Below are 16,082 nucleotides of genomic sequence, written 5' to 3'. Positions count from 1 at the left end.
TCATGAAGTTCATTGAGAGGATGCCAAGAGTGTGCAAAGCTGTCGTCAAGGCAAAACTGTATATATACACTACCAGCAAAACACCAGTCTCAATGTCAACAGTGAAGAGGTGACTAAGGGATGCTGGCCTTCTAGGCGGAGTTCCTCTATCCAGTGTCTGTGTTCTTTTGCCCAGCTTAATCTTTTATTTTTATTGGCCAGTCTGAGATATGTCTTTTTCTTTGCAACTCTGCTTAGAAGGCCTGCAACCCGGAGTCGCCTCTTCACTGTTGACGGTTGAAACTGGTGTTTTGGGGGTACTATTTAATGAAGCTGCCAGTTGAGGACTTGTGAGGCGTCTGTTTCTCAAACTAGACACTCTAATGTACTTGTCTTCTTGTTCAGTTGTGCACTGGGGCCTCCCACTCCTCTTTCTATTTTGGTTAGAGCCTGTTTTCGCTGTTCTGTGAAGGGAGTAGTACACAGCGCTGTACAAGATCTTCAGTTTCTTGGCAATTTCTCACATGGAATAGCCTTCTTTTCTCAGAACAAGAATAGACTGACGAGTTTCAGAAGAAAGTTCTTTGTTTCTGGCCATTTTGAGCCTGTAATCGAACCCACAAGTGCTGATGTTCCAGATACTCAACAAGTCTAAAGAAGGCCAGTTTTATTGCTTCTTTAAATCAGAACAACAGTTTTCAGCTGTGCTAACATAATTGCAAAAGTGTTTTCTAATGATCAATTAGCCTTTTAAAATGATAAACTTGGATTAGCTAACACAACGTGCCATTGGAACACAGGAGTGATGGTTGCTGATAATGGGCCTCTGTACGCTTATGTAGATATTCCCTTACAAATGAGCTGTTTCCAGCTACAATAGTCATTTACAACATTAGCAATGTCTACACTGTATTTCTGATCAATTTGAGGTTATTTTAATAGCCCAAAAATATGCCTTTCTTTCAAAAACAAGGACATTTCTAAGTGACCCCAAACTTTTGAACAGTAGTGTATGCATTTCCAGCTGCAGACTAGTAATTATACGTCTGCTCTTAATCTGTAGTGATCGATAGTCTCAGAGTTGAACCATTTCCAGCTGTGTAGCTGTCTGGTCTCCGTGGCCTATAGAGTTGTGGTTCTGAACCATTTCAACATGTAGCGTCAGCCCCATATTTTCTGGTCTAATGGTCTATAGAATTGTAGCCATTCTAACGTGGGGACTCGTGTCCCGGCGTTCTCTGACCAAATGTAGATTTTGTAGGAAGTGGGTTTTATACTCTGTGGAAGAAGGGGCGGTTCTATGATGCCTCGTTTAGAAGGTTAATATCACATTACATCTTTACACAAATAGTTTAATGTTTAAATCACATACATTTTACAATATTTAGATGTAAAACTGACAGCTGGGAAATGCACACTTTAAGGGATAGAGTTATGTGTGTTTCCTGTCCTTCATGAGGTCACCAAATGAAACACACTCGACATGACTGTCCCTTAAGTGTCCACGGACCACTCCCACATTCTCAAAAGTAGAAATATGGTTTAATTATTCAAACGTTTGATGTCCATGTGTCTCTCTGTGTTCCACAGTTTACATTCTAATCTTGAACACTAAAGAGCATAGGGGCAGCGTATTGTATGACCACCATAAAACAGCCAACTTCCCGCTCTCCTCCTCTATGAGAGAGAGCACGTTGTAGAGCAGACCCACTGTAACCTGATCCTTCAGATCGTCACAGGAGAGTCATGACACTCCCCCTCTACGAGAGAGAGCACGTTGTAGAGCAGACCCACTGTAACCTGATCCTTCAGATCGTCACAGGAGAGTTATGACACTCCCCCTCTACGAGAGAGAGCACGTCACAGGAGAGTCATGACACTCCCCCTCTACGAGAGAGAGCACGTCACAGGAGAGTCATGACACTCCCCCTCTACGAGAGAGAGCACATTGTAGAGCAGACCAACTGTAACCTGATCCTTCAGATCATCACAGGAAAGTCATGACACTCCCCCTCTACGAGAGAGAGCACGTTGTAGAGCAGACCCACTGTAACCTGATCCTTCAGATCATCACAGGAGAGTTATGACACTCCCCCTCTACGAGAGAGAGCTGTAGAGAGGACCCACTGTAACCTGATCCTTCAGATCATCACAGGAGAGTTATGACACTCCCCCTCTACAAGAGAGAGCTGTAGAGAGGACCCACTGTAACCTGATCCTTCAGATCATCACAGGAGAGTTATGACACTCCCCCTCTACGAGAGAGAGCTGTAGAGAGGACCCACTGTAACCTGATCCTTCAGATCATCACAGGAGAGTCATGACACTCCCCCTCTACAAGAGAGAGCTGTAGAGAGGACCCACTGTAACCTGATCCTTCAGATCATAACAGGAGAGTTATGACACTCCCCCTCTACAAGAGAGAGCTGTAGAGAGGACCCACTGTAACCTGATCCTTCAGATCATCACAGGAGAGTCATGACATTCCCCTCCACGAGAGAGAGCATGTCACAGGAGAGTTATGACACTGGGGTATTGTTTGTAGAATGATGAGGGGAAAAAACAATTTAATCCATTTTACAAGAAGTCTGTAATGTAACAAAATGTTGAAAAAGCCAAGGGGTCTGAATACTTTCCGAATGCACTGTAGGCACCTGGCCCCCCTACAGTGTGCAGGACCCCATTGTTTCGTACAACTTGTAACACTCATTTTCCGTCCGAAAGCTTTAATATAAAGCCAATACAAAGAAACAAAATGTGATATGTTAATTACTTACAGGCTTTAGGAAATGGTACAGAGATTGATGGGTAGGGGAGAGGGAAAGGAGGTGGATCCATGTTCCCCACTTCAATTCAGGCTTCAGTCACCCACTTGGCTTCAGTCACCCACTTGGCTTCAGTCACCCACTTGGCTTCAGTCATCCCCAAGATTGAAGAGTGACACAAATCCAACTATGGCCTCCTTGTCAGGCCTCTCACACTGGGCAGACAGGGATCCTGGGATGGACAGCTCACACAGGTTCCTCACATACGGTGCTGGATCAAGGGTGACCTCATTGAAAAGGAGATCCAGGAGCCTGTCTACGTAGCCCGCAATGTATTTGAAAAGGGAAATGTTTATTAAACGGTGTCGTGACTATCATTAATATGATGACTGCTATTTATCTAATAATTAAATTAATCATGTAACAATTAACTAATTAATTATTGTTTACCATCTGCTGACTTAAACTCTAAATATGATCTAAATAAACTCAGCAAAAAGAAACATCCTCTCACTGTCAACTGTGTTTATTTTCAGCAAACTTAACATGTGTAAATATTTGTATGAACATAACAAGATTCAACACCTGAGACATAAACTGAACAAGTTCCACAGACATGTGACTAACAGAAATGGAATAATGTGTCCCTGAACCAATGGGGGGTCAAACTCAAAAGTAACAGTCAGTATCTGGTGTGGCCACCAGCTGCATTAAATACTGCAGTGTATCTCCTCCTCATGGACTGCACCAGATTTGCCAGTTCTTGCTGTGAGATGTTACCCCACTCTTCCACCAAGGCACCTGCAAGTTGCCAGACATTTCTGGGGGGAATTGCCCTAGCCCTCACCCTCCGATCCAACAGATCCCAGACGTGCTCAATGGGATTGAGATCCGGGGTCTTCGCTGGCCATGGCAGAACACTGACATTCCTGTCTTGCAGGAAATCACGCACAGAACGAGCAGTATGGCTGGTGACATTGTCATCCTGGAGGGTGATGTCAGGATGAGCCTGCAGGAAGGGCACCACATGAGGGAGGAGGATGTCTTCCCTGTAACGCACAGCATTGAGATTGCCTGCAATGACACCAAGCTCAGTCCGATGATGCTATGACACCCCGCCCCAGACCATGACGGACCCTCCACCTCCAAATCGATCCCGCTCCAGAGTACAGGCCTCGGTGTAATGCTCATTCCTTCGACGATAAACGTGAATTCGACCATCCCCCCAGTGAGACAAAACCCTGACTCGTCAGTGAAGGACACTTTTTGCCAGTCCTGTCTGGTCCAGCGACGGTGGGTTTGTGCCCATAGGCGACGTTATTGCCGGTGATGTCTGAGGACCTGCCTTACAACAGGCCTACAAGCCCTCAGTCCAGCCTTTCTCAGCTTATTGCGGACAGTTTGAGCACTGATGGAGGGATTGTGCGTTCCTGGTGTAACGTGGGCAGTTGTTGTTGCTATCCTGTACCTGTCCCGCAGGTGTGATGTTTGGATGTCTCCCTGTAGCGTTGTCTTAGGCATCTTACAGTACAGACATTGCAATGTATTGCCCGGGCCACATCTGCAGTCCTCATGCCTCCTTGCAGAGAAGTGACACAATTTCCCTAGTTAAAAGAAAAAAGAAAGATGATGTTTCCACCCCCATGCTTCACAGTAGGTATGGTGTTCTTTGGATGCAACTCAGCATTCTTTGTCCTCCAAATACTACGAGTTGAGTTTTTACCAAAAAGTTATATTTTGGTTTCATCTGACCATATGACATTCTCCCAATCTTCTTCTGGATCATCCAAATGCTCTCTAGCAAACTTCAGATGGGCCTGGACATGTACTGGCTTAAGCAGGGGGACACGTCTGGCACTGCAGGATTTGAGTCCCTAGTGTGTTACTGATGGTAGGCTTTGTTACTTTGGTCCCAGCTCTCTGCAGGTCATTCACTAGGTCCCCCTGTGTGGTTCTGGGATTTTTGCTCACCGTTCTTGTGATCATTTTGACCCCACGGGGTGAGATCTTGCGTGGAGCCCCAGATCGAGGGAGATTATCAGTGGTCTTGAATGTCTTCCATTTCCTAATAATTGCTCCCATAGTTGATTTCTTCAAACCAAGATGCTTACCTATTGCAGATTCAGTCTTCCCAGCCTGGTGCAGGTCTACAATTTTGTTTCTGGTGTCCTTTGACAGCTCCTTGGTCTTGGCCATAGTGGAGTTTGGAGTGTGACTGTTTGATGTTGTGGACAGGTGTATTTTATACTAATAACAAGTTCAAACAGGTGCCATTAATACAGGTAACGAGTAGAGGACAGAGGAGCCTCTTAAAGAACAAGTTACAGGTCTGTGAGAGCCAGAAATCTTGCTTGTTTGTAGGTGACCAAATACTTATTTTCCACCATAATTTGCAAATAAATTCATAACAAATTCTACAATGTCATTTTCTGGACTTTTTTTTCTCATTTTGTCTGCCATAGTTGAAGTGTACCTATGATGAAAATTACAGGCCTCTATCATCTTTTTAAGTGGGAGAACTTGCACAATTGGTGGCTGACAAAATACTTTTTTGCCCCACTGTACGTCTCGTGTCTGAGCCATTGAATTGCGACTCTACTTTGTCTCTATACTGATGCTTTGCTTGTTTGATGGCCTTGCGGAGGGAATAGCTACACTGTTTGTATTCCACGGCTAAGGGCTGCTCTTGTAGTTGGATGGAAATGATCCAAACATTATGTAGAAATGATGTTGAATATAATAATAAACAACATTGATCAATATCTCCAATATTATGTGAATAAATGTAACAGTCCCTGGGTGTCTCTAGAGGATCTAGTCAAGGTAGCGAGCCTTGCGTCAGCACTAGGTATGACTACAATGAACATTTGTCTAACTTGCACTGTTTTGTAATTATTAAGAGACTAGATACAAATAGGTCATCCTGGCGACTAATGTTCTAGAATTAATTTATCGAGGCAAGCAGATCAGGGATGTCAAGGTGGGACCAAAGCATATGCTGTGTGTGTAGTGTATGTAACAACTACCAATAGACCTACTCAATTATAAGTGTATATTCAATCAAAGAATTACATTGTAAAACAAGGAGTTAATTTACTCAATTAAACGAATAGAGTGGATTAGTCATGCAAGAAAGTCTCAAACAACTACAGTGTACATGAAATACATGATGTGTTACAGACTACTCAGAGTAAATAACTATCACCAATACATGATGTGTTACAGACTACTCAGAGTAAATAACTATCACCAATACATGATGTGTTACAGACTACTCAGAGTAAATAACTATCACCAATACATGATGTGTTACAGACTACTCAGAGTAAATAACTATCACCAATACATGATGTGTTACAGACTACTCAGAGTAAATAACTATCACCAATACATGATGTGTTACAGACTACTCAGAGTAAATAACTATCACCAATACATGATGTGTTACAGACTACTCAGAGTAAATAACTATCACCAATACATGATGTGTTACAGACTACTCAGAGTAAATAACTATCACCAATACATGATGTGTTACAGACTACTCAGAGTAAATAACTATCACCAATACATGATGTGTTACAGACTACTCAGAGTAAATAACTATCACCAATACATGATGTGTTACAGACTACTCAGAGTAAATAACTATCACCAATACATGATGTGTTACAGACTACTCAGAGTAAATAACTATCACCAATACATGATGTGTTACAGACTACTCAGAGTAAATAACTATCACCAATACATGATGTGTTACAGACTACTCAGAGTAAATAACTATCACCAATACATGATGTGTTACAGACTACTCAGAGTAAATAACTATCACCAATACATGAATAAAGGGCCATGGATAATGATTGCTTGAAAATGGCCTTGACTCTTCAGTCTGCAGGTCAACAAATGCTATACAAAACCATAAATCTATGGTTTATGGTTTTTCTATACATGAATAGAAAGGCAATTCTGATGAGAAAGAGGCTGTATCCCACAGCAGTCTGCAGGGGCGGACTGGCCATCTGGAAAAGGCCAATTCTAACCTAGTGGGCCTGTCTTACTTGGGGGTTTTGTGCAAAATGACAATTATCTGGCTAATAATGGGGCCCTTGAGGACAACAATGATCCGGTTTATGGTCCCAGTCCTCCCCTGACAGAACATATTACTTTTAGATTAGTCGTCAGACTTTACTCAAGAGATTGAGGCCAATATTTTGACCTGTGAGATTTTCATCTGATTGCGTTCTGAGGTCTAGCTACCAGAGGCATACACTCAGTAAACAAAACATTAAGGACACCTGCAATTACATAAACTGACCAGGTGAACTCCATATTAGGATGGTGTTCCTAAAGTTTGGTCTACTCAGTGTATATTTACCATACAGTAGCTCTGAGGTCTACAGTACCATTCAGTTGGCCTTATCATCACCAGAGTCCATGAAGCAAGGGACACCAATGGAAATAAGTCTCTGACTTTGTGTTATTTACTGTGTTTTAGTTTTTTTGACTGACAAATCAAATCAATCTATCAAGCAGAGTGCTAATCTCAGCTGGTCAGCGAGGTGTGATGAATGACTAAATGACAATCAGCCACAGAGCAGCAGCTAGGAAAAAATATGCTGGTTTAACTCGGTATTGGATCTTTACATCAAACCTGTAGGCCTAGTTGAAGTGTACCTATGATAAAAATTACAGGCCTCTCTCATCTTGCCTAGGTAAATAAAGGTAAAACAAAAAAATTGTACAGGGAGTTTCCTGGTTCAAAATAAGCTAGCAGTGTTATAAAAAGTATTTTGGAAACATTCAGTAAAAGTTTTAAGGAAGATATTAAAATATCTTTAAATAACCTATATTTTTCATTGTCAGAGGGTTAATTAAAACATCCCACAAAGGCGGATCCTGAGAAAGTGAAGGCTGTCTTGGACATACCCCGTCCATCTGACATGAATGCACTGCACTCTTCGTCTTGTTCTGTCACCTACCTGGCTAAGTTCCTGCCGCGGCTCTCGGAGGTCTGTGACCCAGTAAGGAAGCTCATGGACAAGGATGCCACCTGGCATTATCTCCCAAAACACAACACAGAGGTAAGAGAAATAAAGCGATACTACGATGTGTCAAAACCTGTCATGATTCAGAGTGACTCGAGACAGTATGGACTTTTGCCTCATGCATGAGGACCAGCCTGCACATTCACCTCTAGGCCACTCACTCCAACAGAGCAGAACAATGCCCAGATAGAGAATGAGTGCCTGAGCATTGTATGTGCAATCCAATGCTTCCACCACTACCACGACGGGCGTGACAACATTACAGCAGAGACAAAATCACAAGCCCCTTATTGCTATATTCAGCAAGCCTCTCCTGAACGCCCCGAAGCACCTGCAGAGCATGCTACTGGCTCTACAAAGCTACAACCTCAAGCTGGTGTATAAGCCAGGGCCGGAGATGTATGGGAGTGACACGCTCAGCAGGGATACTGCATTAGTCACACACACACACACGCTCCATGCATGAACAACACACAGTGTACAGCTTACAAACAGAGCAAGGGGATGTTGAACACATAATCCAGGCTGACTACTTCAATGTTACTGACCAGCACCTTGTACAAATCAGACAGCACACAGACAGGGACAAGCACCTTCAGGCATTGAGATCTGTGATTCTGATAGGATGGCCCAACTTCAAGGAAGAAACTGCTCTAGCTGTCAGAGAATATTCACTAGTCAAATAGGAGCTCTGTGTTCAAAATGGAGTGATATTCAAGGATCAGAGAGTCGTTATTCCCCAGTCCCTGCACCCTGAGATGTTGGCGTGCACTCAGGTCACATTGGAGGTGAGGCCTGTTACAGACAAGCACGTGACACACTGTATTGGCCTGGAATGCATGGGGAAATAAAAGACTATGTCAGTAAATGCACACAGTCTGCAATGAATACGTCATTGAGCAACAGAGAGAGACAATGATGTCCCACGAGCTACCTACTCTCCCCTGACAGATAATACATGTAGATCTCTTCCAGCACAGTGGAAAATACTTCCTTTTGCCAGCCAGATAGGGTCGTCCCAGATAATGGACCCCAATTCTCCTGCAGAATGGGATTTTGAGCACCTCGCCTCATCCCCACGACACCCAAAAGAGGCAGAGTCGGCGGTCAAAATCAAAAACTCTGTGAGAGGGCAAGGATACCTGGAAAGTGGTCCTGCAGTGGAGCAATACCCCAACAGAAGGCATGAATAGCAGCCCGGCCCAGCGCCTCATGGCATGGCGCTGAAAAGCAGCTCTGCCAGTAGCCAACACTCTCCTGGAGACCTATGTGGTGACAGACATGCTGGTGAAGCTACGTCACAGAAGTTAATCTATGGACCACTGTACTGTCGTAACAGGGTTGACCTTCGGATTGCTGAGCCAGCACTTACTCAGAACCCTAATGACATAGGGGTTGCATGACAAACGATGGACCCCAGCAAGTCATGTGGGGCCTGAGGCACAGGACGAAGAGCTAGGGGATCACAAGGCAGCCGCTCCCTCACCCATCAACACTCCCCTCAGACAGTCAGGTGACGACATGGGTGAATGGCTAAGAGATACTATTAAGATTAAGATCCCTTCATTTGTTGTACACAAGGTCCAAGGACTTCTGCTTTATCCCAGCTCCTCTGAAAGACACACACGTAGGCTATCTATCTGATGCTGTCTGGTCCAAACTGGTATGACATTGTTACAGCCCGTAGCGTTGAAGGCATGGGAAGCCAGCGAGCATCTGGCCTCCCTTGACAAAAAAAAGTATAAAACATTTGCCAATCAGCTTGAGCTAAACTGAGGGCTCAGTTTTACGAAGGGTGACATTTTCCGAAGTAAACTGACCAAGACACACTTCCAACTAGGACCGGTCCTGGACGTTCTGCCGACCCCCCACCTCCATAGGTCTGGCCTTGGGCCAATTTGTTTCTCGGCTAAAAGTCTGAGGAACAGAACATAATAACAGCCCAATTAATAGGCCTGTGCTACAATTAAACACAATTTTAACACATCTGGTAAGTAGGCTATATAATCAGTTCAATGTCAAGTACATAGTCTAATATTATAGGCAATAGAAAAATAATGACATCTTAGACATCCTTATGAATCTAAGCATGGCACTTTCAAAAGTTACCCCACTCAGACAGTGGCTCTACTGACGCAGAAAACTGTAAGCTTCAACTGCTAGCTACTCTTCTGTTTATATCCCAACAACATAAGTGCTTCCCTAAAAGCTGCCTGGGTTTAAACAAACATTTCTCTTATCAGAAAGAGAAAAGCTCAAGGGACAAAATAGCAAAGTCATTTTTTAAATCTCCTCGAATACTATAGGCTGCAGTTTAGCTTCAGATTGTCATAGAGAGGAATCAATATATCCCCATATGCATTGGAGAGAGTCCTTTCTCGGCCATTTTAGAGCTTGTTTCTACCATAAGGCATCACCGAGTTAAGCGTTGTTATATAACGCTTGATATAATCTGGATACATTTCATGCATTTATTTCAAAATATAAAGCAAACAATAGATATCCTTTTTGGTCTTTTCTTTAACAAAGGGCATATGATACCCTCACCCTTATTGGCAGACTCGACAGCCTTGGTTTCTCAAATGATTGCCTCGCCTGGTTTACCAACTACTTCTCTGATAGAGTTCAGTGTGTCAAATCGGAGGGCCTGTTGTCTGGACCTCTGACAGTCTCTATGGGTGTGCCACAGGGTTCAATTCTCGGGCCGACTCTCTTTTCTGTATACATCAATGATGTTGCTCTTGCTGCTGGTGATTCTCTGATCCACCTCTACGCAGACGACACCATTCTGTATACTTCTGGCCCCTCCTTGGACACTGTGTTAACTAACCTCCAGACGAGCTTCAATGCCATACAACTCTCCGTCCGTGGCCTCCAACTGCTCTTAAATACAAGTAAAACTAAATGCATGCTTGTCAATCGATCGCTGCCCGCACCTGCTCGCCCGTCCAACATCACTACTCTGGACGGCTCTGACTTAGAATACGCGGACAACTACAAATACCTGGGTGTCTGGTTAAACTGTAAACTCTCCTTCCAGACTCACATTAAGCATCTCCAATCCAAAATTAAATCTAGAATCGGCTTCCTATATCGCAACAAAGCATCCTTCACTCATGCTGCCAAACATACCCTCGTAAAACTGACCATCCTATCGATCCTCGACTTCGGTGATGTCATCTATAAAATAGCCTCCAACACGCTACTCAACAAACTGGATGCAGTCTATCATAGTGCCATCCGTTTTGCCACCAAAGCCCCATACACTACCCCCCATTGCGACCTGTACGCTCTCGTTGGCTGGTCCTCGCTTCATACTCGTAGCCAAACCCAATGGCTACAGGTTATCTACAAGTCTCTGCTAGGTAAAGCCCTCCCTTATCTCAGCTCACTGGTCACCATAGCAGCACCCTGTCGCACACGCTCCAGCAGGTATATCTCACTGGTCACCCCGAAAGCCAATTCCTCCTTTGGTCGTCTTTCCTTCCAGTTCTCTGCTGCCCATGACTGGAACGAATTGCAAAACTCCCTGAAGCTGGAGACTCACATCTCCCTCACTAGCTTTAAGCACCAGCTGTCAGAGCAGTTTACAGATCACTGCACCTGTACTTAGCCTATCTGTAAACAGCCCATCTACCTACCTCATCCCCATACTGGTATTTATTTATTTATTTTGCTCCTTTGCACCCCAGTATCTCTACCTGCACATTCATCTTCTGCCGATCTACCATTCCAGTGTTTAATTGCGCCACCATGACCTATTTATTTCCTTAACTTACCTCATTTGCACTCACTGTATATAGACTTTTTGTTTTCTTTTGTTCTACTGTATTATTGACTGTATGTTTTGTTTATTCCATGTGTAACTCTGTGTTGTTGTATGTCTCGAATTGCTACGCTTTATCTTGGCCAGGTCGCAGTTGCAAATGAGAACTTGTTCTCAACTAGCCTACCTGGTTAAATAAAGGTGAAATAAAAAATAAATAAATTCAATTCGAGCCCTGATTTTAGCCAAACACACCAAGCACTTTCCAGACAACGGTGGTATTTTATTAGTGCAGGCGACAGTAATGGAGTATATGCCTATACTGACATCTATGAATAGGATGATTGAGTCTGTCAAACACGTAGGCTAACCACTTACTTTTTGGACGATTTAAGAAATAGGCAATTAAATTTAACGCCTGTATCGGAGAGTTGCAATGTTGCTATCACTATGCCACCTACTACTTATTGTAGGAAAACGAGTTTCTTATTAATATATCACACATGGCACGACCCCATAATTGTTACAATTACAATAAAAAGAACACTTTTATATAACATATTTAACATACTGTAATGAAACAGCAGGGAGCAGGTCTCGAACCCTCGACCTTCTAGTCCGAGGTCCGGCGCGCTATCGACTGTACCGCAAAAGCATTTTCGTGCAGCAGGGCCGATTTCTGCGGTTATAAACCCACGGGTGCCGCAGGCGGTGTAGTAGCCGATCACGGGCGCTGGATGGCGGCAGCCAATTGTCAAAATACCGCCCCAAATTAAAGTAATCTTGCCTAATGGGAGGACCGGCCCTGCATCCAAACTTCTCTCACCCAGTGGCATGAGGGCTATTTAGGTGAGCGCTGATGCCGCCCCATGATAAGCAGTGCCCACTTTGCCAAAGGCAGGGACGCAAAATATTTAGCTTGTCCATGCCCAGCGCGCCTCTCCAGGGTGCTGTAGGAGAGATGCAGCTCTGCCGTGCTCCACCAACAATCCATCAAATTAATTTAACATAAATAATGTCGCCTACAGTAGAAAGAGTAGTAGCCTATGTGGTTTTCTGTAGCCAATAGACTGGAGACCAAATGTATTATTTTGCCATGAGACAGACACTTTTTCAGTAATTCAGCAAGCAGGCAGACATCAGCTTTGGAGTGACATAATCAGACGTGGACAGCAAATGGTGCTGAAAGTAATTCCTTTCAACAATTATTTTCATTTTCGTTTTTACTTCACTAACAACAAGAGCGCTTTGTTGGAGACTACTTCGTACATGTTTGACAGACACAATTATACTATCCGTAGATTTGTCGGTATAGCCAAATCCTCCAATACTGCCACCATGCACTCCTTAAATGCCTCTGTGTCTGGGAAGGGTTTGGTGTGTTTGGGTAAAACCAAGGTTCATATGGAGTGAGAGGGTATGCCATAACCTTTGTTAAAGAACAGGGCAAAAAGGATATCTATTGTTAGCTTTATATTTTTTAACAAGTATCCAGATAATTTAAAGCATTGTATAACAATGCTTAACTCTGTGATGCCTTATTCTAGAAACAAGTTTTAAAATGCCCACAAAAGACCTGACTGATGCATATGGGGATATATTGATTCCTCACTATGACATTCTGAAGCAGAGCTGCGGCCTTCAATATTGGTGGAGACAAAACAGTTACTTTGCTATCCCTATTAACTGAGCTTTTCACTTTCTGTAAAGAGAAGATGTTTAAACCCAGGCAGCTTTTAGGGAAGCGCTTCTGTTGTTGGGTTAAGTAACCAATGAGTAGCCAGCTGTTGAAGCTTCAATTGTTCTGTGTTGGCAGAGCTTCATTATCCACCTTTCTTGAGACTTTTTCAGAGGACATTCTCTTGAATGCAAGCAGTTATTCCCCAAAACAATGCACAAAGAAATATTCTACAAATTGAATAGAGACATTGGTGATTTTGTCTGTGTAATCAGATCGAAAATATTAGGATATGTTGTTGACATTGTGTTGTTGACATTGAATGCTATTGACATTGAACTGATTAAATAGCCTACGCTGTGTGATTTTGTTTGTTAAATTTCCCTATGAAGTGGGCCGCTATTATGTTCTGTCCTGGTGACTATTAGCTACTCACAGTTCAGTTGCAGTTGCCTAATCGTGCCTAATGGGAGGGCCAACCGTGGGGCCTATAAATCATAACATTACAAGACCATGGTGATTGTCAGAATCCTGTAGGCTACTATTCGAGGAAACTGGATGATGTGGCGTTGGGATGGGGTCCCTGTCTCAGATCTATGCAGGCTACTTACGTCGCTGTGTCGATGGTGGCATCGCTTGTTCTCCACCAACAGCTTACCATCAAGTGTCCACATGCTGTTCATACTCTTTTGACAATGAATGGAGCTGCACAGGTCACAGCTGCTCCGTGGAACAAATGGTTGACGGTGTTGGAGGCTCCTAACATCATCAAACAACGCGTGACACACCATGTAATACAGCTACTCTGATGCTTCCTCCAGAAGCAACATGACTGTTGTGAGTTGGTTTTGGATCAGCTCACTGATGGGTTTATGGGTTATCCGTTGGAAAACGCTGACTTTATCTTATGGTTCAAGCATTGTGGAAGGTGTGTGAGGAAGGCAGGCTGGGCAGTTACTACAATGGACAATGTGATAGTGACAGGCACGTTACCTGCAGGAACATCAGCACAGGTGGCAGAATTGGTGGCTTTGATAGAAGCATGCAAACAGGCTGAAGGAAAAACAGCTAATATCTACATAGACTCAAGGTATGCTTTTGGTGTTACACATGATTTTGGAAGAATATGGAAAAACAGAGGATTCATGAGATCACTGGGAGCTCCTGTGAAGAATGGACCAGAGGCGATGGCTCTACTGATTGCGCTCCAGTTACCTGGACAAGTTGCGATTTTGAAAATGAAAACACATGGAGAAATCATAGACAGACAAGTAAAGGAGGCGTGGGGAATAACTCCCGAGGGGGGACATGACGTAGTGCCAGGACAGTGGGTGATGGTAAAAAAAAACATGTAACAGACACATTAGGACCAAAGTCCAGGGAAAATCACGATGGATACATGTCACTCATTGCAAAGCGGAGCCTGGAGAATAGAGAACTGATTGATTAGCAATCGGGGGCCAATCTCCGGTGAAGAAGCATAGTAAGATGATCAGAACCTGATGAGCTTCTATGTTGTACACCACAGTCATCATATTAGGGATATCTATGTGAAATGAAAATCAGGACATGCTTACTTAGGGAAATCTATGTGAAATATCCATTTCTCTTGAAACCAGGACATGTTCCTTTCACTTTTTTGTTTCCTTTGTTACAGGTTATGAGAATCTATCGTTTGAGGCTGCATCATTATCCCTTGACGCGAGGACTGTACCTGAAATTATACAAGATCCCCGGTGAAGTGTTCATTAGAGAAGTCCTTATCAACCAGTGAATGATTACCTTGCCAGTGAATGATTACCTTGCCAGTGAATGATTACCTTGCCAATAGGATGATTTAATATTATTGTCTTGCAGCCAATTTGTCTTTTGGGTGTTTCCTTCTAATACAGGATGTGGTAGGAATCGTAAGGGACATCATCATTACACCTGTTAATACTTATTTTCTATGACTATGTTTGAAATCTGTTTCTTATTGCAACAGAAAGTATATTATGCCATTTGTGTTTTATAGAAATGCAAGGTGTTTAATGTGAATGATTTTATGCTTACTGCTGTTTTTATGTCACTATATTTTTTCATGTTTTCTATTGTTTCTTTTTAAAATGGTCTAGGGGGGAGTGTAGGAATATTTTAAGAAATTACACAACGCAGAGGACTAAAAGTACTAACGGTTAAGAGGGAATTAACAATCAATGGAAATAAACCCAATGGGTTAGAATCATGGGAGGAATTTGTGTAGGCATTAAGTCTGAAAGAGGATACTGGTTATTTGTGCATGAGCCCAGTTTTATTGCAAGGAATTATAATTGGTCAACCATAGGCTAGGGTTGGGTTATAAAACTACATCCTGTCTCTTTGTTCTGTGGAGAGAATCATTGAGGACAGGGGAGAATGAACATCTACCTCTCAACATAACATCTATGATTTGTCCTCTTTGAATAAACCTATTTTTTTCTCCCCCTGATTTGGGGTCTGTATTATTGAAGAGTAACATCAACTGCTAACACTGGCTATCCAACAATAATAAAAAAGAATAACAATTGTACTGTCTGGTTTGCTTAATATAAGGATTTTAAAAATATATTAGCAATACCATTTACATTTGATACTTAAGTATATTTAAAACAAATACTTTTAGACTTTTACTCAAGAAGTATTCTACTGGTTGACTTTCACTTTTACTTTTTCTATTAAGGTATCTTTACTTTTACTCAAGACTGAAAATGAAAAACTCATCTTAACTTTTTGTAGTTAATAAATCCAATTTGAAACGTGTTAACTATAGTATCCCTAGCTAACATTGAACAAGTTAATCCATTCTTCTCTAATTAAAAATGTAT

Source organism: Oncorhynchus keta, chromosome 15, assembly GCF_023373465.1.
Source record: "Oncorhynchus keta strain PuntledgeMale-10-30-2019 chromosome 15, Oket_V2, whole genome shotgun sequence".
Lineage (NCBI taxonomy): Eukaryota > Metazoa > Chordata > Actinopteri > Salmoniformes > Salmonidae > Oncorhynchus > Oncorhynchus keta.
The sequence above is the reverse complement of the archived record's forward strand: the minus strand, read 5'-3'. Positions refer to the sequence as shown.